We start from the raw sequence: 23,820 nt of genomic DNA, 5'->3' as shown, positions 1-23,820 counted from the left end.
ACCAAGGTAATTTAGAGGAAATTTCCCCTCATGTAAGTGTCCCAATGTCAAGGACAGAGGCTGTTATGTGCCTGGCCCAGGGAGAGAGAACAACAATTGATCTATTGATGGATGGCAAAGTGATACTTTCCAGCCCAGCAGCTCTGGAGCCTTGAGGCTCACAAAGCTGCCATAACCCAGGTTGCCAGCAGGGGAAGTCAGGTCAGGCTGAAAGGGGCTGAGGCTGCTGAGTGACTCCACAGGCCTTGGTGGCTGAGGTCCAGGGGGATGCTGGGTGAATGGAAGGCCTGAACTGTCTCTGCTCAGGTGGGAGATGGGTACTGGCTATTCTGATAGGCATCAGGTGGGCTGGCAGCTCAGGTATGACGAGGAAGCAATAGAGGAGAATTCACACGGGGCTTTGGGAACTCTGTTGGGGAGATGAGAGAGAGGCTGGCTCGAAACAGGGTGAGCTGGAGAGAATGGAGCTGTTGGCCAGGGCAGTCGAATAGAAAATAGGGGCTAGTATGCTACCATCAGCCAGGGAGGAAGGTTGCCTGAGCTCAGTGCTAGGCCCAGAGCAAGGCTGAGACTGGGACCCGAGTGAGGCTGAGGGCCATGGAAGGAGCATCTGAGCCTCCTAAGCTGCAGATCTACGGAAGAAGCCTGCCCCCGCTGGAGAGAGAGGCCCCGGAAACGGGAGACTTAGTGCCCACGGCATGGCCCCCTGGATTTACTCCCCTTCCACTGACCTGCTCCTCTCTCTGCTGCATTGTTGGGGTCTTGGTGATGGTGGTGGCTTAGAGAGGAAAGAAATTTCTAAGGCCCAGGAAGGATCATTTTTGGGAGGAGAAGATTGTCCTTTTATAATGGTCAGCGTTTAGACTCCGTCCTTGCGTGTGGACTGGAGCCATCACTCAGCTTTAGGCTGAGGTTTGGTGGGGATACTGCCAGTGGGATTCAAGGCCACAGGGATGGGGAAGGGCACTGTGTGGAGGAGCTGAGGCCCTGGGAAGACAGGGGGACGTGGGATTGAAAACGGGCTGCTCAGGCGTGTGGCAGAGCCAAGGCAACAGGGGACCCCAGGGTGCAGTCATCCAGCCCCTTTTGAGATCAACTGTACTCCTCTCCTGGGCAGGGGTGAGGGGGTGGAGGGCACCAAGAAATGTAACTTGTTCTTAAGCTGGGTCCAAGCATAACTCCCACTATTGCAGCTGGTTCCTCTGAGCTGCCCTTTCCCGGGTTGGAGTGAGGGATTTTACTTACTTGTCTTTTTTTGTTTCACATCCTTTGCCAAATGCCTTTCTATGAGCCACCCACTTTCCAGATTTTAAGAGATGCTCACACTTACGAAACATTTTAGTGAACATCCTTCCTTCTGGCCATCCTTGTTGAGTGTCTAGGCAGCTTTGGATTTGTTAGTCTAGTTTTAGGATGGGAGCTGAGGTCGAGAAAGTTCTTGGGCTGAAATGGAGGAACATCTCTAACTGTGCTGGGCAGAAGGATCAGGAGTACAGAGGGTTTTGTGAGATAGGCTGAACCCTCTGGAGTGGGGATGGTCACTCGCCTGTCCCAGCCTCAGGAGGCAGAAGAAAGGCCAACAAGAGCAGGAGTGGCTGCATCTTCCCTGAAGGTCTGCCCAGGTCAGAGCTGCTGGTGTTTCTTCCTTTAAGACACAGAGCCCTGAGGGGAAGGCAGGAGGGTGACTTAGGACCTCACAGACCTCCTAGACCTGTGCTCCTCTGGGTTTCCTGTGCCTTCATGCAAGGTGCTTTGTCAAAGTTTCCTGGCTTGGGGTAGGTGACAGTAGCACTGTCACCAGACTTGCACTCCCACTGTTGAGTCACAAGGTGAAAGCACGAAGAAAGAGCAAGAAAGCAAATTCTGTGTTGCAGCCAGCAGAGGAGCTGGAACCCAGAAGAATCAAGAATCAAGAATGTCTCCAGTTCTCAGCTCTTGGCTCTTTTCCATCCTGGTTAAGTCATGAATAGTGATGTAGCAAGCTAGGTCCAGGGAAATGAGCAACATGGCTCCTGCCCCTGAGAAGCTGGAGGTTGGCTGGAGTAGACTGAGAATCTGTGAATAGAGTACAGGATCATAAGGGCTGTGGTGGGGGTTCTGCTTTAAGGAGTGAGATAATGGCTGGCCCTGCCTTAGGGGTATGTAGAGCTGGACACACCCGAACACCCCAAATGGTAACCTCACTTGCTACCTGACCACCAGTTCAGCCTCGTATTTTGGAATATTTAGAATATTCCTTCTAAAGAGGAATATTTAGAATCTTCTCTTTAAATGTAAATATTCTGCGACAGAGAGAGTTTCTCTTATCCCACAATTTTAAATAAAAATTCTGGACTTGATATTCTTGGACCAAAACAAACCATCATCAGGTCCATCAGAATTGAGTGGCCTGATTGGTTTATGCTTGGGTCATTTAGCATCCCTAGGCCTGAGGTGGGAGCTTTTCCACCCAAATTATAGCGCCTATTTTTTGGGGAGGGCATTCTGCTTGAGGAATGCTGGTTACCGTTGCCAGGTGATGGGGAAATGGATGCCAATCATCCTAATAGTTACTATCCACTAAGTATTCTCTGTCCAGGGTCTAGTAAACCATGACTGTGATGTCCCTGGGCCTAATAATCATAAACATTTGCAAAGAGATTGTCCCAACACGCTCACCAGTATGACAACAGATGAAGGAGTAATGGAAAGGAAAGCATTCTGAGTTCTAAACAGCCTAATCCCAATTCTGTGAAAGCAACAGCATCTTTTGAGTACTTAGAAAAAGAGGGGAGGACTACATGCTTAAGCATTAATGATGATGATCTCTAGGTGGGGCAATTATCGGGAATTTTAATGTTCTGATATGTTCTGCCCTTAACTATCTTTCTTTTTTTTTTAATTTTTTTTTTCCTGTGATGAAGATTAGCCCTGCGCTAACACCCATGCCAATCCTCCTCTTTTTGCTGAGGAAGATCAGCCCTGAGCTAACATCTATTGCCAATCCTCCTCCTTTTTTTTCCACTTTTTCTCCTCAAAGTCCCAGTAGATAGTTGTATGTCATAGTGGCACATCCTACTTGCTTGCTGTATGTGGGACGCCGCCTCAGCGTGGCTGGAGAAGGGGTGCGTCAGTGCACACCCGGGATCCGAACCCCAGCCGCTAGTAGCAGAGCACGCGCACTTAACCACTAAGCCATGGGGCTGGCCCCTTAACTGTCTTTCTACGAGGAATATGTATTACTTTTCTACCCAACATATGTTTTCCCATAGTTGAAGCTCACTCATCAATGGCAAACATTTAACATTTACACACCACTTCTTTCCAGTGGAGCCTTCTGAGGGTGGATGTTTTAAAAATGAGGTTACCTTTCTGAATCCATTCTTATATAAAACAAGATTATGGGGCTGGCCCCATGGCGCAGTGGTTAAGTGAGCGTGCTCCACTGCTGGCGGCCAGGGTTCAGATCCCAGGCGCGGACCGACGCACCACTTGTCAGGCCATACTGTGGCGGCGTCCCATATAAAGTGGAGGAAGATTGGCATGGATGTTAGCTCAGGGCCAGTCTTCCTCAGCAAAAAGAGGAGGATTGGCATGGATGTTAGCTCAGGGCTGATCTTCCACACACACACACACAAAAAAATGAGATTAGTTAAAAATAGAAGGAAAGTGTACTCAATAAGCTATAGGCTATAGGACATTTTGATGAATAAAGGAGGAATCAGTAATTTCCACTCTAGATATGAAGTTTATTAAGTCCCTGGCAGCCTCCCCTCCACAACCCTCTGCCCAGTGCAATTCTGGCCTCTGCCCCAGAGAAGATGGAGGGATCAATCTTGGGGGCGGCTCAGTCTGGTCCCTTTAGTCTGAAGTATTATTCTTTTAACCCAGGGCAGAAAGCTCGAGATCCTGGTGAAGACATATGGAGGCTTCCCAGTCTCTTTTCCAAGGGAGACAATGCCCTGGGCCACATTGTTACACACAAGAGGGCCCCCAGAATCCCCCTGTGGATAGAGAATGGACAAGTCTCAGTCAGACCCCTCTGGCTCCCCCCTTCTCAGCTTCATTTTCTCCCTGGTCCTCTCCTGCCATTCTCTCAGGGCCCAGCTGTTCAAAGGGGTAGTGGCTGAGTGGTCATCATTCACTTAGGCTGTGAGTATCAGGGCGGGTAGGTGGATCCTCTGTGATCTACCTGCACCATGAGCCTGTGTCCTGGCTGTGTCCTCTCTCCAGCTCAACTCAGTCCCAGGCCCTCCTCCTGTTGTCCAATGGACAAAGGCCAAGAGATTGGCTGGAGGGAGATGTCTGGGCCCCACATGCTGGGTACAACATGCCTCTCCCCATGAGTGTATCCTGGTCCACCATTGGCTGTGGGGTGGGAGAAGGCCTGGCCATGTCACCCCAGCATAACTGTGTCCCTGGGGCAGCGCTGGGAAGACACTTGTCTCCTTACACTTGCAGTGGCCTTCTAGTCCTTAGGGTTCCCCACGCACAGCTGGATGGAGTAGTAGTTTTTGAAGAGGTCCTTGCACTTCTGTTCATTCTGCACTTCCAGATCCACCTCCCAGAGTCTGTTTGGCATTTCACCACATTCCAGTCTTCCCTAGCCTGACACACTGCACACCTGCCCCAGCCTCACCCAGTGCCAGCTCCGTGGCAGGGCGATGGTCTTCACAGCCCAGTTGAGTTGAGGCTTTTTTCACAGCTGGTCAGAAAGGTGAGAGATGGCAGTTCAGGTCCCTCCCTCCTGCTGGGCTCAGAGCCAGGGGTGAGGTTGCCTGTACTCCCCGCCTGGTGTCTCCCAAGCCCCCTTCTATTACACTGACCCAGGCAGAGCAGACAGGTTGGAGGAGAGGAGGGGACTGAGACGCTGAATGAGCTGTCTGCTCCCTCATAACCTGTGTGCGTGCACCTGAAAGTCAGCAAGATGGTACCTTCAGTAGCATGATGTTGTTGAACTTTGAATTATCATTAGAATCCTTGTGAGGGAAGGCTTTGAGCACAGGAATGACCTGCCAGCTATTTTCGTTTTTTCTGATATCGTGAGCACCCAGGATGACCTTTATTTCACTGTAAAGAAAGGGGGATTGGGTAAGCCAGAGGAGCTACACTCAGTCTCTGAAAGGCAGGTTAAAGTTCCAGCCTAGGCCACACCTGCAGCTGAGTCAGATAGGGAGGAAGGGAAAAGTGGACAGTGTGGCCTTTCTTTGCTGTGCAGCAGTGACCCAACCTAGTTCTTCTGCAGCCTGCCTGCCACCCAGTTCTCTGTCCATATGCTCTATCCCTTTATCCCACTTTGTCCTGGCCTCAGCAGATCAGATGGCTCTTTGATTAGTCATTGGTCTGTGTGCTCAAGGACCTTCCTGAGTTACAGGCCCTGGGATGGTACTAGGCATTCCCAGGAAGACAAGGACTCGTTTGGTCCAATGAGTCCTTGGACTCATTGTGGAGTACACAGTGAGTGGAGTACACATACGTGGAGTACATACCCCACAAATTCTTGTTAGGTACATGAACGAACAGTCCTCAAATTTGCTTTGGTCAGACAAAGTGCTCATTTGGTCCAAAAGACAAGGTGCTCCACACCTTCCCTTACAGTGAGCCGCTGGCAGCAGGAAGTCGTCTCGTACAAGGAACCCTCCACATCTGCTCCTCCCGTCCTTGTTGTTGTAGGAAAGTACAGATGCCATGTAGGGCCAGAAGTGCAGTCTGGTCTCTCTGCCCTATCTTATCTCCTCTGAAAGAGAAAATTGCCCTGGATCTCTGTGTTCATGAAAAGAGGGGACTGGCACTGCCAGGTGGCCTCAACCCACCGGATGTTCAGAAGCTGCGTTGGTTGTAGTGTCTTCAGGCCTCCAACACAGTGAGAGGGTACTGCAGGCTTCAGTAGGCAGCATGGCAGGTTTGCAGCATGACTTGTCTCCTGGCTTCGTTCTCAGTTTCTTCCTGTGGAGATGAGGAGCTCAGCCCTTTGTGTGGGTCAAACACACTTTATATACACTTTAAGGGGACTGTGCTAGAAGGCCTGGAAATTACTGTCTCTGACCTACCCTGGTTACTTCTCTGTCTTAGCTTCTCAGAGCCCCAGTGTCCTTCTTACTTCCAGGATGGGTCTGGTCTGAGACCTGAGCATTTTGAGCTTGTGGAGCAGAATACTCTAGATTCTCTCTCCCCCATATTGGGTCAGGCACATAGTACATACCCCACAAATGCTTGTTAGGTACATGAATGAATGGTCCTTAAATCTGCTTTCGTCAGCACCTGGGGAGGAGCAGTCCTAATGCAACCTGAACTATAGCACAGATTTATCTTTCTGAGTCATTGAGTCCTTAGGACAAATAAGGAGATACAAAGGATGGGAAATCAGAGTGAGATTGGGAATTGGGCAGGAGGGGGCCTGAGTGAAAGCCAGTCTGCACTAGGGCCGTGGGAGCAGTGGGAGGGAGCACTCTGATGGCTCAGTGAGGTTCTGGGTATCTGCCCTGCTGGAGCTGAGTGGCTCAAGAGAGGAGGGATAGGAAGAAGGTGACATCTCGGAAACTGAGTATAAGATAGCTGTTTCATTCTTGGTCCAGACGATAGCTCCTGGGCTAGGTAACCACTCTTAGCTTTGGAGAATGGGAAGTTATATCGCCCATTTTCATCTTTCCCCTCCACAAGAATCATGTGCCATTCTAATACTAAGTCACTTCCCAGGTGACAGGGATGTGACCCATAGAAGGGAGAGGAGCCACCAGGTCTCTTTGGCAATAGCTTTATTTTCTATAATTTCTCCACACCATATAATCAGCAACAGATCTAGGCTTTAGCAAATTTCTGAGAATAGACTGAGGCAAGGCAGGATCATAGTGATAGCCTCACTGGGACACTGTGGAAGTGTCACTGTTTGAATAAGCCAGGCCTCTGAGGATCGACATGTGCACTTATGCCCTTCAGCCTTGGAGGGTAGGAGATTAGCCAATAACAACAGAAACAGCAGCATCTTCTCTGAAAGGCTGATCCGGTCTGAAGTGGTGTGTGCTTTCTCCTTCCAGGCTTCTCAATCGTAGAGGTGAAGGAAGAAGGGGCAGGCTCAGTGACCACCAATTTCCTCCTAGTTCTATTGATTCTCAAGATAAGAGCTTTCGTCATATCCTTCCCCTCACACAGAAAGGGCCGTGTGGTGAGGGTTTTGAAAGAACGACATTCTTAGGCTGTTGATAGAATGACCACGTTCACCAGGAGAAAATCCTCGACTCTTTAGAAGAAGAAGAGGGTTTCAGGGGCTTTGGCATTAGCCAGAAATGGTGTCCCCTTCCCCTAAATGAGATCCTCCAAGAGCATCAATATGACCCCACCATGCCTTGAATTGCTGATTAGGCAACTGTCTGCTTCCTGAAATAGCATGCATCAATCCAATCCTACTCTTTGTAGAGATTCATTTTTTTGATAGCCCAAGAGGTTTTTTTTTTTTTTTGTGGTATAAATGCAAAAGTACCAAGCACTGGTCTTTCCTAAAACACACTAGCCGAGAGCCTAGTCCTTCATCAACTTATTGGTAGTTTCAGGCAACTGCAAACTGTTGAGGATGGGAGTGAGGAGCAGAGATTGGGGTGAAGTGCAGATGGGATGCTGATGAGAGAGTACTATGAAGAGAAGGTAGTGACAGAATAGGAGAGTTTAAGAGGAGAGGTTTGGCAGACAAATGCACTTGAGTTCACTGTGTGGTCCCAGGTCCCCCTGATTAAGCTAATGTTGTTCTCAACTTCTTGATATTTCAAAGGTTGAAAAGACCCTGGTATTAAAAGTAGTTGGGGGCATGCAGATAGAGAGTGAAAGAGGAGAAACAAAGCTTTGCCACTCATTTTGAGTTTCCTTGGTCACTCTTGTCCCACCTGGCTCAGGTAACCTGGTGCCCCAATGAAGACCATGATGTAGGCAAATGTTCTGCTCCCCGAGGCTCCCTGTCCCTGGTAAGGAACCTGGCATAGTTGTTCTCACAGTTGTCTGTACACAGGTGCTTGAGGGCTGTCAGCTTTTAGATGGAAAAGTTTCAAGGTATTATGCTACTGAAAATACAAGCAGTCAGCCCGACAGTTTAAATTTCTCCTCTTTGTTCTTTTAATTTAGTATAGGCATGAGAAGACTTCTGACATCTTATCTCAAACTGGGCTTAATGCTTATGCTACTTTTGCTTCTGTTGGATTCATCATGACCCAGAAGGTGGAACATGTCAAGTATCTTCTCATTTTCATTCTCTGTCCCAGACACGACTGTTGATTATAGGGGATATCACTGTTCTCCTACCTTTGATACCTTACACATTCCCCCATCCTCAACTGGGAAACCACAAGTACAACTGACAATGTTATAGTGATTTAAAATAAATGTATGTTAACACCTTGGGTTATTAAGTACCTATTAAATAATATTTATGACGTTTTGGAAGCATAGAAGATAAAAGATGATGGAATATAGTTTTGGCCCAAAGCAGGTGTTTATCATTTGAGTGCATCTTTTCACATAGAACCATGAGAGTTTTCACAATGTCTGAGGCTGGTTACTTTTGGCTTGTACATTTGGCTGCACAATCACATTTTTTTGATAGATAATTATCTTCTTAGCTATTGGGACACACCTTGGGCTACAACATCCACCCCACTAATGGCTCAGGCCCCCGTTCTTGCTGGGTTCCCCGTGGATCCTGATCATATTGCAGGCAGTTGCCTCTTTCTGCTCTCCTTCTGCCCCCTTTTCCCTGTCTCTCCTGACCCACACCTATCTGATCATGACCCTGCTGCTATGACCAAGGGCAGAAGGCACCTGTGTCTGTGTTTAGCCATTGTGCCTGGAGAGAAGCTTGGCTGCTCTTCTGAGACTATCATTAATAAATTTGTAATTGCTTTAGGACTTTTCAGTGAACAGACAGAAAAAAGAAAGAAGGAAAATAAAATGAGTGTCAGAGATGAGAGGGACACTATATGTAATATATGTGTAATGGGATTCCCAGAAGGAAAGGAGAGAAAGAAAGGAGCAGAAAAAAATTTGAAGAAATAATGGCTGACAATTTCTCAATTTTGGTGGAAAAAACCCCCAAACAAACCAAAACCATTGATGTGCACACCCAAGAAGCTCAGTAAACTCCAAGTAGGACAAGGTATTATAGAAGAATGGGCAAGATTTCCCCTTTACCTCCTTCCCTTCTATAGTAGATCTCATTGTCTCATTTCCAGCCCAGCCCTCTCCTCAGACAGCACCTCTGGCTCATTCTCACCCACAGCTGCTGCTTCTGTGTCATGTTAGCAGGGAAGAAATGCTGGGATGGAGCTACTTCTGGGTCTGTGACATCAATCAGACATGATGCCTCTTCTGCTTGACCCAGAAATCTGAGTGCTCAGAAGGAAAAGTAGCGCCAACAATGCCATACACGTGCAGAGGAGGTCACTGCCACTTTCTCCAAATAGCCTCGGCTACCGTTAGAGCTTTATTTCTTTTGCAATGTAAAAGATTCCTTTTTACTATTGTTTTTTAAATTGTGGTAAAATACACATAACATTTAACTATTAACCACTTTTAGGCATACAGTTCAGTGGCATTAAGTACATTTACATTGTTGTGCAATCATCACCACCATCAATCTCCAGAACTTTTTCTTCTTCCCCAATTGAGTCTCCTAACCCATTAAATAGTAACTTCCCATTGCTCTCTCCCCCTAGTCCTGGGAATTGCCATTCTACATTGTGTCTCTATAACTTTGACAGATTCTTACTTAAATGCAAGAGCCTTGAGCATGGTCTCATCTTAAGGCCTTACTCCTTATTTATCAACGGGTACTTATTAGGTAGCAGGTAAACTGTATGCAAACAGAGATTGGAAGAAAAGTGGAAGGGACAGAGGAAGAGCTGGGGAGAGGGCAAGCAGTGGCACACAAGCCTGCTTGAATTCATCCTTCTGCCCGCAACCTTTAGGAGGAAGTCGAATTTCCTCCTAACTTCTGAATGTGTTCAGGTGGCATGGAGAGGCCTGGCTCTCTACACTTTGGATATTTTGGAAGATAAAGAAATAGATGAGAAGCAAATTTCTTCCTATGGATGGGGTATTGGTGTCATCAGGGACAATGTGAGAGATGCTTGAAGCCTGGTGAGGGCTCTTTTCTTGTTTCTCAGGAAAGAATAGCCCCAGTGAAGAGCGACTGCCTGCACTTGGGCACTGCTCCTCTGCCCTTTCTACAAAACTCACTGTCCTGAGAAGTGGGAATAGAAGTGGCATTGCCTCCAGAAACCACATCCCTAGTCCTGATCCTCAGTGGAGCTGCTCACTAGGGTGGAGGATGCGATCTTCCTCCACTTGTCCAGTCACCTTCACTACCTGACAGGTTAGCTTGGCATAAGGTGTGAGAAAGCTCACCTTGAGGCTGAGTTTCGGAGGTCCCAACCTTGGGATCTGAGGAGAATTCTAGAAACTAGAGGACAGGTCTTGTGGCCAGAAGACAGGAACGTTTACAGCCTGGGATAGTCTGTTGATTGGACATGGCAGAGAAGAGAGCCCTTGTCGGGACTGTTGCACACTGAGATGGGGCTCCTGGCTTCTGTGGGAAGTGTGGTATCATTGTAGCATGACCTAGCTCCTTCTTTAGTTCTCAGTTTCTTCCTGTTGTGATGAGGAATGTACCTTTGGTCTGTATCAAACATGCTTCAGACACATCTTAAGGAGAAATGTTCTGTCTTTAGGGTAGACTGTCCAGAAGACCTGGAAAACACTTTCTCTTACCTATGCTGGTTGCTCCCTTGTCCCTGAGCATCTCAGTCCCTTGTGTCCAGCTTCCTCCCAGGATGAGTCTGGTCTCTAAGATTCAAATATTTTGAGCTGATAGGAAATAATAATCTGGTATCTTTTTATTTCATTCTGAGTCAGACACTTACAAAATACCCATAAATGTTTGTTTGAGGCAGGAGTGAATAATACACAAATTAGTTTTGGCTTGAGCATATGTGGGAGATGTCCACAATGATTTCTGAACTCCTGTATGGATTTGTCTTCTAAGGGATTGAGCTCTCAGAATAATGAGGGCAGATACAAAGGATGGGAAATCAGAGTGAGATGGGGAAATGGGAAGGAGGGGGCTGGGTGGGAGCCATATTCCATTAGGGCCATGGGAGCAGTGAGGCTACAACACTGATGGTTCAGCTAGGTTCTGGGTATCTGCCCTGGTAGAGCTGAGTGGCTCAGCAGAATGGGGACAAGGTGAAGGTCACACCTAGGAAACTGTTAGTTAGTTCTTCTCTTCTTGAGCCAGACAATATCTCCTCGTATAGATAACCACTATTAGCTCTGGAGAATGGAAAGTTATATCCCCCATTTTCAGCTTTCCCTCCACCATAATCATGTGCCATCGTAATACTAAATCACTTTCCTGGTTACAAGTGAGAGGGCCATGAAAGGGAGATGCCCACCATGGCCCTTAGGGAGAAGTTTTCATTTCTGTCCTTTCAGTGAATTGTTTGCAATCATAGAGCTGGTGTTCAGCAAATTCCTGGGTAGGACTGAGGCAAGGATGGGTCACAGAGATAGCCTGGCTGGGGCACTCTGCAAGCAGTAAAGGTGTTGTAAGAACCACATTCTTCAGCAGTTGCTGAGTCAGCCTGAGCATATTCACCAGGAGGAAATACCAGGCCCTCAGAAGGGATGAATAGGGCTTGCGCGGCCTCTGGCCTGAGTCAGAAGTGATGTTTCCTACCGTGGTGGAATTTGGTGGTCAAAGAGCTTGAATATCACCCCACATTGCCTTTCCAGTGGAATTAGCACCTGCCTGCTTCCTACAATATCAACACTAGACCCAATCCTTTCCCTTGTAGTCTTTCACTGTTGGAGAGCCTGGGCTCTTTTTTCGTATTCCTGCAAAAGTGCCAAGCTCTGGTCTCACCTGAAACACGCTAGCCACCAGTCCAGTCATCCATCAACTTCTTGGTATTTTCAGACATGGCAGAATCCTTGTGCTTTGGGTGCAGCATGGAGTTTGGGGATGAAGTGGAGATTGGGTGTTAAAGAGAGTAGTAGGAAGGTAAGGAGAGGCCAGAGGGGAGCACTTAGAGGAGGGTTGATGACATATGTGCTTTAGTTCAGTGTGTGATCCTAGGTTGCCCTATTAAGGCCAATGCTGCTCTCAATATCAGGATGTTTTCAAGGGGTCACAGTTTCCAATTGCAAGGTATTTAGAACATGCAAGTAGAGCTATGAGGAGAAGGAATCAGACTTTCCCATGAATTCTCTCTGTCCCAATCTCTCCTGCCCCAGGGGGCCTGGGTCACAGGGCCCCATTGAAGACAGTCATGTAGGCAAAGTTTCTGCATCTCATCACACTCTATCCCTAGTTGAGAGACTTTGCTTTTATTTCAATGGAAAGAATAAACAGTCCCAGTTATGAGAGACTGCCCCCACCTGGGTATTATTTTCTGCACTTTTCCCAACACTCAGTGTGCTAAGAGGAATCGTGGGTGCAGTGGAAATATTGGCCATTTTCCGTTCTAAAAACACATTCCTCGACCTGGAGCCTCAGTGAGGCAGCTCACTAGGGTGGAAGATGGGGTCATCTTCAAATTGGCCAGTTTCCTTCATTACCTGAGAGGTTAGCTCAGCACGGTGGAGAGAAACCAAGAGAATCTGGCCATTGGAGTTTACAGCTTTGTCCTCTGAAGAGAATTTCCACAAGAGAGGATCCTGGGTGTTGTGTGGGCTTCCAACTTCCTTAGGAGAATGGATAAGAAACTGGAGAGTTAGCTTGGTAGAGAGTATAGTTGGGCTGAAAGGATGGTGTGCCTGATAGCTGTCCTAAATTAAGGACTGTTAGGTGGGCCGGGGTGAGATTCTCTCCTTGAGGTTCCAGAACTGGGTGGTTGAATGATTTGGTGAGTCACACTAATAGAGGGATTCCAAAAGATACTGAGGTAACTTGATCCCCCCACTTAATTGAGAAATAGAGATGTCTGGAAGCTCCAGTGGGGCTGAGTATAGTTTACAGGCAGGAGTTGAGATGGACCACATGGTCTCACATGGAACGTCTTCTCCAGTAGGTGTAAGTGCAGCCTGGATAGCCACGTGGACAGAGATTTTAGAGAGAAGAGAGTGTAAGGAGGAAAATCTCCCAAATGGAGGAGGCCTGGCCTGGTAATGGAGACACCAGGCACCCTGTTCCCGTGGAGTACTTGCCAAATGGCTGTTCTGGTCACCTCTCTTTCTCGACCTTTTATCTGAAAGGAGCAAGACAATCTACCTCACTGTGTGTCCATATTTTTCTTTTTTGATATTGGAATATTTTCCTCACAGGAGGTAATTTCACCAATGCCAAATATTTGAAACACATGCATGGACAACTCTGATTTAACATGGTGGGGTGGGAGCTTTTATCCCTTCCCTCTTGTCTTCCTCTAGGGTGCTACAGGATTTGAAACCATGGGACATGATGTTGTATAAGATTCCTTTAGCTACATCATCTATATTTGTAAGATCATGTGAAATGATACAAGCAGATGCTGTGTCATAAACAATGGAAGTTGTGGTGTTTATTGGAACCGGATACTCTTCCATTCTTATTGAGTTTCATCTAGATCTGGGGCACTGAGGACTCTGAGAACAAAGCACAGAGATCCATGGAATGCAGACTGACGTCACTCTGACACCAGGTCATTAGGCATTTGTCATTGTCACCATTGTATTTCCAGGGCCCTGCACCAGGCCTGGCAGTTGAATGACCCTCACTAACCATGTGTGTATTGATAGATGGCAGGAGCAGAGCCGACCTGCCAGCTATGACCAGACGGGATGTGCTGAAATGCCCTGTTGCTGCTGAGTGACTGGGCAGTGGGTGGACCCTGAGCCTGGGGCAGATGCTGCCACATTTTACTCCAGGACTCAGCACAGAGCCCAGCGGAGTGTCCAGTTGGCTAGGATTTTTGTCACCACAAGGACGAGCCCTATTGTCACCCACTGTGTATGCAACAGGCGGCTGTGGGAACTCGGGCCAGGGATTTGTAGTAATCCTCTAAGGAAGGTGTTCCTGGTGGGATGAGTGGTATCCTGGGCCCTCAGGGTCCCTTATGCCAGCTCACTGCCACTGTTCCTATGCGCTTCCTCACGCCAATCACCTGGGCCTTTCAGGGGCATTCCCTTCAGAGGGAGATTCCCTTTGGAGCCCAGACTTGCCCACGTCAGAGGGTCAGGGCCCTGGTGTGTATGTGGTTGAGAGAAGGAATGCCTATCTGCATCCTGGGCATCCCTCTCAGTCCTGACTGCTGTCTCCAGCTCTACCCCAGCTCTACAATGTCCTCCTGGAGCATCAGGAACAAGGTCCATAGACTGGGTGGCGGACCCTGTGGACACTGGTAATCCAGTTCTATAGACTGTGGGTATATTCTTCCCCAGATGCCCCTAGGACTTTTTGCCTCTGGGTCACTGCTGGGCATACGTCTGTCACCTTAGCCTTGAACAGCCTTCTCCTTTGGATCCCACACATAGCTGGTCAGAGCTGCTGTAGTAACACTAGTCTGTGCCTCAGTTGTACCTACATTTCCAATTCCTAGAGTGTGTCTGAGAGTTGCCATCATCCAGATATCCTCAGCCTGCCTCCTTGCACATCTTCCCCTGTATCACCCAGTTCTAGCTCTCGTGCCAAACAAAGAACGTCAAAGCACAAGTCATTTGGCATTGTGTTCCAGAAGGCTGGAAGAGGCAAGAGGGCAAATTCTCTCTTGCTCCTCTTGGGAAGATGAGCCAGAGAAGAGCTGTTTTCTGAACTCTTCCTGTAGAAGCTGTACCACCCCACTGGGTGGCCTGGGACCCAGCAGATGATTCAGGTGGAGGAGAGGGGGAGGGTCAGGCCCAATCATCTGCAGAACCAGAAAGGCAGACATGAGGCTCTCGCGGTTGTATCTGGTCCCTGTCTTTTGTCTCCGTCAGGATGTGGATGGTTCTGCACACAGGGATTTGCTGCTGGGTGGTTTCCTCCTCTGTGATGTTGTGGGCACCATGAGTGACATCTGTTTGTGGTAGAAATTTGAAGAGGGTGTAATTCATCTTGGCTTTCGTTAGTCATTCTGGTCTCTCCTTTCCCTGGGAATTTGGGGTCTCAGTGATGTTGTCATCCCAGCAAAGACCTTCACTCTCTAGTGTGAACACCAGAAGATGGCGGTCATCCAGGCCATATTAGAGGCTGTCTACCCTTGGAACCCGTTCTAATTGTCAAAGTTGTAATAACACGTTCAAAATCAACACTGTAAATTCCTGGATTGTTGACATGGTTTAGTAATTTGCTGTACATCATGCAGTGGATCATAATGCAGCCTTGGAAAATTACACTTCTGAAAATTCAGTGGAAACTTGAAAATGAAATTGTGATAGGATATCAGTCTAGTGGAGTTCTTAATTGATCTGGGGGTCATGCCACCTAAAATCTTGCTCATTCATAATTTATTTAGCAGATTTCATGTACTTCTGATAGTGTTTTCACATTGCTGTAATAGAGACATTTCCTATAAGGCATTAGGACTCACCTGTGCTGCTCCCTGTGCTCCCCCTCAAGGTTTGGACTCTTTTCTCTGGGGCACCCAGCTTTTTAAAGACAAATTCAGACACAATTATCAAGATCACCACCCCTCACCTCTGCAATTCTGCTATAATGATGATTAATGGCCAGTGTCCAGTTTCTCCTGACTCTGATCAGGCCCTGGAGCAGAAGACCCAGGCCTCTGCAGACCACATGTCTGCCTTTGTTCCCAGTGAGGTTAGTAAGCACGAACTTGTCATGGTTTTACGACTTCCCAGTCAGGTCAGAAGGGCCTTTAATGCACAGAGTCTGCACCTGGAGAAAGAGAGTGGGAGGAATTGTGTGCTTTTGCACCAGCATTCAGTGTGCACAACACTTTCTTGCTAAAGATCTGCTGCTGAGGTTTCCTTAATCTTGAAGAGAGCAGAGCTGTGGGTGGTGGTGGGGCTGGACTCTGGAACGGTCATGAGGGAATTGTCTCCTGAGGTGAGCGCCCGGAGGTCTGTGGAAATCTTTTCAACAGGGCAGCTGGAGGCATAGAGCTGCCTTGGAAGTGCTACCTGGCAGAGAAAGACATGGAGGTGAGACATTTAAGACATGAGGACTGCAAAAGTTCAGATGGTAAGTGTCACACTGCAAAGAGTAATTAACATTCTCTTTTCACCTATTTTGACTGAGTTCATAATGGTTTATAACATTTTGTAATTTCAGGTGCACATTATTATTTATCCGTTTCTGTATAGACTGCAAGAGTTATTTACATTTTGATTGAGGTAAAAAAATCTATCACCTCATTCTGTATAGTTACCTTAAGAAGGTATTTAAAGCATGAGTTTAAATTAAGTGACTTCAATAATCTTTTATTTGAATATAGGCTAATCTTTAGGGTAAAAGTCATGTTATTTTATTCAACATTTTATGTGGAGTTTTGTATAACTTCAGAGCATCAAAACAAGCAGCAGACCCTCCTCGCGTTGAAAATGAGAACATCGGTCTATATTACAGTAAGGATTGGTGTGGTGATGGGTTTAGCAGAAGGCCTCTGGCTGTGATGGACACGTGGGTTGCTTCCATTTCTTGGCCATTGTGAATAGTGCTGCTGGGAACATAAGTGTTCGTTAGCTATTTTTAAGGAAATAAATCTTTTTTTTTTCTTCTAGTACTTGTATGGTTTAATTTTTTACCTTTGGATCTCTGATCTATTTGAGAGTTATTTTAGATTGTGGCGTGAGGAGTGGATCCAATTTTCTCTTTTTCCCCAAATAAGGACCTAGTTGTACTAACACCGTCCATTAAAAGTTTATAGTCTCCGAGTGATTTGAGATGCCACCTTCACCATGTATTAAATTGGGCCTCGTATGGAATTTCAATTCTGTCTTTTGATCCACCTGTTCTACACACACCAATGGCACATGATTTTAGAGTACACAGTCATCCCTCAGGATCCACAAGGTATTGGTTCCAGGCCCCCCGTGCATATTAAAATCCGCAGATGTTCAAGTTCCTTGTATAAAACGGCAAAGTGTTTGCATATAACCTACACACATCCTCCCGTACACTTCAAATTATCTTTAGAATACTTAACATACCTAATACAATGTAAATGCTGTAGTTGTTAATACTGTGGTTATATTGTATTGTTTAGGGAATAATGACAAGAAAAAGAAGTCTGTTTATGTTCAATGCTGCGCAACCATGGTAGGCTTTTCTATCTGCATTGATTGAATCCACAGGGGATACGGAAGATGGATTGTACTTTAATATCTGTTAGGGGTCTCTCGTAAGGGGAGAGTAGAGAGCCTTGCCCTGGGAAGATAGATGTCCTTCCATCACTCCCCAAGGCTGTAGCTGGAGAGGAAAGCGGGGAATGGATGGCTTGGAGGAGGGAAGAAGCTCATCCTGATCTCGATGACATTGGGGGGGATTCATATATTCTGAGGAAGAGACCCCGTTTTCCTGGAGTTGCTCAGACTCAGTCCTGGCATACGTTTGTTGTGTACTGAATGATGCTGAATGAACAAATGAGAAATTGGATATTTCCACTCTAGACATGGACAATTATTAAGGCTCCAAGAACCCCCCTGGAGCTGGCCTTGGCCCCAGAGAAGAAAAGTGAGTCACAACGGGGTCTCAGTCTGACCCTGCAGTTTGAAGCATCTCATTGTTCTCTTTATCCAGGGCAGGAAGCTGGAAACCTTGATGAAGACTGCTGGAGGAGTTCCCATCCTGATTCCACAGGAGATGATGCCCTGGGCCTCATTGTGACAAACCATGGGGCCTCTGGTGTTACCCTGTGGGTGATGAGAGGAAGGGACATGAAGTCAGGCTTCCCCACTCCTGCTGCCCTAAGGCCCGGCCCTAAGAAAACCAGGGACACGTGGACTCCTTCAATTGTGGGGTGGGTGAGAAAGGAGAGAGGTGGGGGTGCAGCAGTCAAGCTTCTGGATTTTTCCATTGCTGGGCTTCATGACTGACTGTGGTTACTGTCTCTAGCTCAACCCAAATCAGGGTACCTTCCCTTTTCTCAGGACAAGGCTGCATGTGTGTACCTTGTGTGTCCAGTGCCCCCCACCCCCGCACTCAGGTGTGGGCCCTAGACTGAGGCTGTGGGGACGTAGTCTGTTCTTCCCACTCAATTCGCCCCGAACTGTGTGTTCTGGGCAGTGTTGGCAGATGCCAGTGGCCTTACCATGAAGGGAGCCTTCCTCTCCCTTGGGTTCCCCACACAAATCTGCGTTCGGCTGGTGGAGAATGGAAGCCATTGTTGCACTCCTGATCCCTTTACACACTCAGCCACATGTCCTGGAGTGTGTCTGTCCTCCCATCCAGGCCCACCGGGCCCCAGCCCGTCATGGTGCACGTGTCCCCAGGCCTCAGCCTGGTCTGGGTCCGAGGCAGAGCCACTGGCCTCACGACCCTGTTCAGTGTGGCTCTATTCTCCAGCTGGCAGGAAGAGTGCAGGCCCTCAGGGACCCCTGTGCAGAACCCACCCCTTGCCCTCACCACTACCTGGGACTCTGTGCCAGCTTCCTCCCCCGTTGTCCCAGGACAGGGTGAAGCCCCCACACTGGGAGAAAGTCAGCTGGGCTGGAGAACCAGGGGGTCAGGTAGGTGGTACCTGCAGTAACATGATGTCATTCAGGTGGTTCTGCTGATTATATTCAGGGTGGGGGAAGGCTCTGCGCACAGATATGCGCTGCTGGGTGCTTTCCCGTCTCCCGATGTTGTGGGCCCCCAGGATGACATTCATAGGGCTACAAAGGAGAGGAGGCCTAGAGGTAGGTGTGAGCCTCAGCAACTATGTTCCACCAGCTCTGCAGGGCAAGGGGACAGCCCAGGGTGGTGAGACTGCAGCTGAGGGAATTGAGGGGATGGGGGCTCTGGGGCTCTGTCTGTGCCCTCTGCTTCTCCAAAGCCCTGAGCTGGGGATGGTGGGGGGTGCAGTGACCTTAGTTTTACTTCCCCTGGAATAAACTGAGAGAGAGCTTGAATTCACATTTTGAGCCCCAATGCGTGTCTTCCGTTTCCTCCTCTCGCTCTTTTTGATCATGCCCTTCTTTTCTCCTCATTTACACTGGCCTGTTCCCAGCCCCCAGACCTACCCAGGCTCTTTCACCCCTTCGTTGCTAGAGCCCTTCTTTCAGATGGCCCCTCTTATGACTCTTCTGGGCCTGTGTTACTGGTCGCCCAGGAAGCTCCTTAGTTCCTCACCTTCCCCAGCAGTGGGCTGCTGTCAGCACAAAGTCTTCTTGCACCAGGAACCCCCGCACATGCCCAGACCCACTGGAGTCTGGGTCTGAAGATATGCCATGTGGGGGCGGAATGGGGCCTGGCCTCTTGGCCTCCAGTGATTTGCCCTGTAGGGAAGCATTCGGTAATTATCTCTGTGCTCATGGAACCCGTGGGTTGGGTACCAGCTTGGTGTCTCCAGGACGGCTAGAAGATGGGGAGGAAAGAGACATGATGTGGAGGAAAGAGGAGTTGGGGGTGAAACTTAGGGCCTGCACCACACATTGTGGTGGCACTCCAGGGTTCTTCAGGACTCCCCTAGAACTTCAGGGAGTTCTGCTGACTCCCCATCCCAGACCTCAGCCCCCTCTCACCTCCCCCAAAGGAGCAGAAGGTCCTTGCTCCAGGCATGGGCAACTTCAGCCTCCCACATTGAGGAGAGATGCTCTGCTGTTGGATGGGAGCCAGCTGGAGTGGCCTGTCCCTGAAGTCCCTGGTACTTTCTTAATCAGGGAGCTTCCCAGAGCCCTCTGAGTCCAGCTCCTGGCCAGCTCATAACCAGCATGGGATGGTTAAGATTCTAGATGTGAGCTTATGGGACTGTTATTGCTGTATCCTCATCTCCTAGGCTCTGACACGTGGGCGGGAGAATGAATTTAGAGAGCACATTTATATAGCACGTTCTAGGTGCCAGGGGCAATTCCAAGAGTTTTATGTACACTATCTCATAGCAACTCTGTGAGCTAGGCATTTAAATTATTCCTATTTTATGGTCAAGGAACGTGAGGAATTGTGAATTCAAATAACTTGCCCAGCGATCCTGAGTTCAGAAGTGCCGGCAGTCTGGCTCCAGAGTCTAGGAGAGGGGTCGGGCCTCTGAGGTTGGGGACTGTCACTCACCTGCTCCAGCCCTGGGGGGTGGGAGAAAGGCCACCAGGAGCAGGAGCGGCTGCATCTTCCTAGCAAGGCTGCCCAGTGAGTTGCTGCTGGTGCTTCCTCCTGCCAGACTTTTAGCCCCCGAGAGAGGCAGGAAGGGCAGGGTGGGGGTCAGCGTTCACAGTCCCATTCTCCTGCTGGTGGGATAGGGTTCGTTACCCAAGCTGTCCGGGAGGCTTGCCCACCAATGGCCAGTGATCTGGGGAAGAGAGAGACACCCCAGCCACACCGTGATCCCCCTACAACTGCAGAGTCAGTGCTGGCAGCAGAAATGGGGACCCAGGGCCACGAGAGGGGGCATGGGGCCTGTGTCCCAGAACCCTAAACCCACCAAATTCAATAATTTCCCAACAATGCATGAAAGAGAGCTTCAGTCCTTTGGAATTTCACTTTCTCTAAATGAATATGTTTCTTAGGTTCCTTAACCCATTTGTACTTAGTAAGAGATGGACAAGGGTGAATGAAACACAGGTGTGGTGTGAGATGGGATGTGGTGGGGACACCAGGAAAAAGTTGAAGAAGACAAAAGAGGAAAGCGGAAGCCTGCCTGTCTTCACCCTCTGACCCCTGGCCACCTTGCTAAGACCCTTGCTCGTCCCACTTCTTATTTATTTCTTTATTTTTATTTTATTGAGGTCACATTGGTTTATAACACTATGTAAGTTTCAGGTGTACATCATTATATTTCAGCTTCTGTATAGTCTGCATTGTATTCACCACCAAAAGTCTGGTTTCCATCTGTGACCATACACACGTGCCTCTTTACCTCTTCACCCTCTGCCCACCCCCTTCCCTTCTGGTAACCACCAATTTGTTCTCTGTGTCTCTGTGTTTGTTTGTTTTTTTAGCTCCCACATATGAGTGAAATCATATAGTATTTGTTTTTCTCTGTCTGACTTATATCGTTGTGCAAAATACCCTCAAGGTCCATCCGTGTCGTTGCAAATGGCAAGATTTCATCTTTTTTGTGGCTGAGTAGTATTCCACTGTATATGTATAGCACATCTTCTTTATTCATTCATCCATTGATGGGTACTTGGGTTGCTTCCAATTCCTGACTATTGTGAATAATGCTGCAATGAACATAGGGGTGCATATCTCTTTTCGAATTAGTGTTTTCATGTTCTTTGGATAAATACCCAGAAGGAGAACAGCTGAATCATATTATATTTCTATTTTAAATTTTTTGAAGAATCTCCAGACTGTTTTCCACAGTGGCTTCACCAGTTTACCTTCCCACCAGCAGTGACGAGGGTTATCTTTAATCACATCCTCTCCAACACTTGTTATTTCTTGTCTTATTAATAATAACCATGGGCGTGAGGTGATGTCTTATTATAATTTCGATTTGCATTTTCCTAATAATTAGTGATTCTGCAGATCTTTTCATGTGTTGTTGGCCATCTGTATGTCTTTTGGAAAAATATCTGTTCTCATCCTCTGCCCACTTTTTGGTTGAGTTGTCTGCTTTTTTGTCGTTGAGTTATTTGAGTCCATTATATATTTTGGAAATTAATGGCTTATCAAATATATGATTTGAAAATATTTTCTTTTAGTCGGTGGGTTGTCTTTTTGTTTTGTTGATGGTTTCCTTTGCTGTGCAGAAGCTTTTTGGTTTGATGTGGTGCCATTTGTTTATTTTTTCTTTTGTTTCCCTTGCCTGAGGAGACATGATGTTCAAAAGACACTGCTGAGACCCATGTCAAAGAACATACTGCTTATGTTTTCTTCTAGGAGTTTTACAGTTTCAGGTCTTCCATTCAAATCTTGGACCCATTTTGAGTTAATTTTTGTGTATGGTGTAGTATAATGGTCTACTTTCATTCTTTTGCATGTGGCTGTCCAGTTTTCCCAACAGCATTTATTGAAGAGACTTTCCTTACTCCATTGTATGTTCTTGGCTCCTTTGTCAAAAATTAGCTGTCCCCCTAATTCTTTCTAGAAGATGTCCTTGGATAATGAATGTATGAGAGTAGATAGAGACATGTATGCTTTTTTTTTTTTTAAAGATTTTATTTATTCATTTTTCCCCCCAAAGCCCCAGTAGATAGTTGTATGTCATAGGTTCACATCCTTCTAGTTGCTGCACGTGGGACTCGGCCTCGCGTTGGACGGAGAAGTGGCGCCTTGGGGCTTGCCCAGGATCCGAACCCGGGCCGCCAGCATCAGAGCGCGCGCACTTAACCGCTAAGCCACGGAGCCGGCCCCATGTATGCTTTTTAATGTTTTTATTTTCTATTCTAATGAAAAATTGTAATATTAGATCAAATATGACTGTGAAACAGTTCACAACATCCATAGTTGGTTACATCTGCTTTGGACTCTTTTATTACATTTCCATCAGTTACAACTTTTTTCTCCTCTGGGATGTTGGGACATTAAAGTCGGGTGCTTCCCACCTCCTCCCTGGGCCCCATGGGCAGCCAATAATGCCAATCATCTGAGCAGGCTGATGCTGGGTCACTTACCCTCCCTCTCTCTGATGCTGCTGTAGTCAGAAACCAATCTCATTGCTCTTGGCTTTGGAGGAGACCAGTGTACTACTGGGGCATTCCAGACCTCCTCAGGGCTGCCTTAATGTCTCTCTCAGAAGGTTTTGGAAGCTCCTTGGGAAGCTTCTCCTGATGAGCTTGTGATGTTTTATGGAGTGTCAGTGCTGGGAGAAGGCTGTGCCCGTGCCCTTGTCTTCCCCACCACACATCTGCTGGGAGTGAGACACTGTCTTGCCAAGAAGCGACCTGTGCTGTTGTCCTTGTAGGAAAGAGCAGGTGACATAGGAAATTCAATGGGATCTGCATATAATCTTCCTCTCAGAGTTAGAGGGAAAGAGGGACCCAGACCCTGGATGTGGCAGAGACGATTTTGAAAAATGGTGCCCAAGCCTCATTGTTTCCTGGCAGAATATCTTACATCTGAGATTGAGCAGCTGACCCTGGGGCCCTGGGTACATATAGAATGAGGTGGAGGTGGACATATTCCCTAAGACCCACTTCCAAAAATGCCGAGACAATCCAAATATTCACGATAGGAGACTGTTAATATACATTATGATATATTCATGGGTTGAAACGCCATCCAGCTGTTAAAAAGCATCATGTTTGAGAAGACTGCTTAGTGGCATGGAGCAGTTTGTGTCATGTAATATTAAGTGGAAAAAGTAGAATGTAAAATGGTGTATACAATTTGATACTAACTCTTTTAAAGAAAAAGACAAGAACCGAAACCACCATTTTTTGTGACTTTTATTTTCACCTTTATCTTATCCAGTTTTTTCTATAATGGAAATGTAGTAGTTTCATAAGCAGAAAAATACTTAGGGCCCCTGATCCTTCTAACAGCAAACACTCTTAGGCATCGTGGTAGAGAGGAGCTAGCAGTTTAGCAAATCAATGTCCTTTTCTTCCAGGGGACGTGGGTGACCCCACTGTGCAGCCTCACTCGAAGTTTGGTGTGGTTGTGTGACTGTTGCAGCAAATGAGAGGCGAGTGGAGATGATGTGGGCGCCTTCCAGACCTGGCCCCAAACGCACTCCTGTGCCTGACCACAGAGGCTCCTCCCTTCCATGGTCTGGCGCAGATGGACACAGGGAACACAGATCCGTCTTTAGGGGTCTGAGCCTGGTCCATTAATCACGGGCTGACCCTGTAATTATGGTCCAA

The 23,820-nt window shown here is 47.6% G+C and overlaps 2 pseudogenes; both read right to left on the bottom strand.

Annotated features, from left to right (window-relative positions):
- Window positions 1-3,809: 3,809 nt before the first annotated feature.
- Window positions 3,810-5,669, bottom strand: LOC147917450 (mast cell protease 8-like; annotated as a pseudogene).
- An 11,944-nt stretch (window positions 5,670-17,613) lies between these two features.
- LOC101396513 (cathepsin G-like) lies at window positions 17,614-20,180 on the bottom strand (annotated as a pseudogene).
- Between the last annotated feature and the right edge of the window lie 3,640 nt (window positions 20,181-23,820).

The sequence above is a fragment of the Ceratotherium simum genome, chromosome 3, assembly GCF_057802395.1.
Source record: "Ceratotherium simum simum isolate JZ-2026a chromosome 3, ASM5780239v1, whole genome shotgun sequence".
NCBI lineage: Eukaryota > Metazoa > Chordata > Mammalia > Perissodactyla > Rhinocerotidae > Ceratotherium > Ceratotherium simum.
Note: the sequence above shows the minus strand (reverse complement) of the source record. Positions and strands in the feature narration are given on the sequence as shown.